Genomic DNA, 2345 nt, shown 5'->3' on the forward strand with positions numbered 1-2345 from the left:
AACACCACAAGCTCTGACCAGATCAGGTATGGGTTTTCTTCATCATTACTGAGCAAAATCAGCACTTGGAGCTGAAACATCAATGGGTACCCATCCCTATCCCCAGTACTGATCAGGTCTTCCCCTGTAGCGCCAACACCGTTGCTCTTTGAAGCTTCTCCCAAATGTAAAAGCTACAATCTTCTGGATCACTGAGCCAGTGGTGGGCAGGTGGGGAGGCACAGGAACATCTAAGGTGATAAGATTACACATGTGTTTCTGACTTGAACTTCCACGGACCATATTTCATAAGTTATTAAGCTTTGATCCACTTTGTAAACTCTGAAATTGTTTTTGCGTTCAGTTTGTCCTTTTCACTTAGTCCTACTAAGATAACTTTATACTTATGTGTCCAGTGTGTAACATTATATTATAATTTGAAAGTTTCTATAAAGTTAGAAGGAAAGAACTCTTATTTGTTACTACAGAATTCAAACGAGTGTAAGAGCTTGTATTTGACTTCCAATAAAATTTATTTTCTCATAGTTTTTGTTGAATTTACTCTCTGATACTACATGGATTAGAGGCTCCAATAGAAGCCATCATAGTTCATCTGTGCAGCCAAAAGCCTTAACATTTTCTTCCGAAGTGTAAGTTTCCTGACAACTTTTTATTTTATGTCTCACAAGAATTGTTCTTAGAAACAAAACAGCAATGTGTGAACAATCGGATAAACATAATAGTTGAAGTTTTTCGAGAGAAAAACGGTATGGGAAATCTTGGGATTGAGATATATAAGTATGAGTCAAACTGGATGGTTTATTCATCAAAATACTATGGTACATAGTAAGAGATGTAAGTAATCTTAAGGTAAGATTAATGAGGTATAATTCTCTGTATTGCAGGTTGTCAGCATCTTCAGAGAGTGACAAGAAGTGTCCATATTTCAATTTTCAAGTAAAAAAAACTTATCTTGCACCCTGCTCAGTAAGAAGACCACATATTTGTAAGCACCAGGCATTGTAGTTATCTCATTTTCGTATAATGTTATTTCACCATTTATAAAGAACACATCTCTCATTATTTCAAAACCCCTATGATTATTTATTCTGCATATTTTTAAGATAAAATATTATTACATTTTTTACTGTAATTTTAGTTCCCAACAAAGTAAGAAGCTCCTGAGATTTCCTGTATTGTTCCTGTCTGCACATGTGCATGGCCTCTCCCATTATCAACATCACTCACTAGAATGTTTCATTTCTTACCAAGGATGAATCCACATCAACGCATATATATCACCCAAAGTCCAAAGAGTACTTGAGGCTTCATTCTTGGTGATATGGAACTGTTCTCAAATTTAATTATATTAGTGTAAAAAAATATGCCCAGTATATATTATTTATTTCTTATATTGTGCTATTTAGTAAAATAATTATATATAAATTTCAAACCATAATATGTGTGTAATATTTTCTTTTTTTTTTTTTTTCAACGTTTATTTATTTTTGGGACAGAGAGAGACAGAGCATGAACGGGGGAGGGTCAAAGAGAGAGAGAGACACAGAATCGGAAACAGGCTCCAGGCTCTGAGCCATCAGCCCAGAGCCTGACGCGGGGCTCGAACTCAGGGACCGCGAGATCCTGACCTGGCTGAAGTCGGGCGCTTAACCGACTGCGCCACCCAGGCGCCCCGGTGTGTAATATTTTCAATACAGTGAATAATTCCATTTCGATTTCCAAATTAGCTGATTTGTTCTAGTACTTTAAGGGCCTCAGATGAGGATCGAACACCCCAGGGTGACAAGGGTATGAGTCAGAATTGAGTCAGAGGACAGAACAAGGAAGGAGGTTGAAGTAAACAGTTAGTATCTACTTGTAAGGGAAAGCTTACTAAGAGGGAGGCTACTAAGTTAAATAAAATTACAAAGAATATCTTAGAATGAAAGGAGGGATCACTGGGAAGCAAGGTCTGCTCTCTGAAGATGGGATTTAGATGTCATCGAGGACGATGTGGGTGCACACAGCTTCATGGCAGACATGCTCACTGGATTGGCCTGGGGCAGGGCAGCTCCACACCTCATGGGCTGAACGTGGTGAGGAAGGATCTCAGGCTGTGACTGGCACACAGGAACAATTCCCTGTCAGAGCATCAGGAGGAAAGACCAGAAGACACGAAACTGACAGATTGCCTACAAGAACTTGCCAGAGGACGAATACACGTGACTTCCTGCAAGACTGCAACTGGCAACCAAGCCATGGCGGCCAGAGGACAGAAAACATCATGAAGCCAGGAAGAAGAGCCCTTTCTGCTGCAATGGCTCTCCATTGTCTTTTACTGACAAAAGTCAACTTCATGTGAGATG

The 2345-nt window shown here is 39.4% G+C and overlaps 1 long non-coding RNA gene across 1 annotated transcript; it reads left to right on the forward strand.

Moving 5' to 3' along the window:
* The first annotated feature begins 548 nt into the window (after positions 1-548).
* LOC121025318 (uncharacterized) lies at positions 549-962 on the forward strand. The gene is made up of 2 exons (XR_005788011.1): positions 549-629; positions 885-962. It is a non-coding gene; the product is annotated as an uncharacterized LOC121025318 (long non-coding RNA).
* Positions 963-2345: the final 1383 nt, after the last annotated feature.

The sequence above is a fragment of the Herpailurus yagouaroundi genome, unplaced genomic scaffold (genome assembly GCF_014898765.1).
Source record: "Herpailurus yagouaroundi ecotype Mexico unplaced genomic scaffold, PumYag 67606, whole genome shotgun sequence".
Lineage (NCBI taxonomy): Eukaryota > Metazoa > Chordata > Mammalia > Carnivora > Felidae > Herpailurus > Herpailurus yagouaroundi.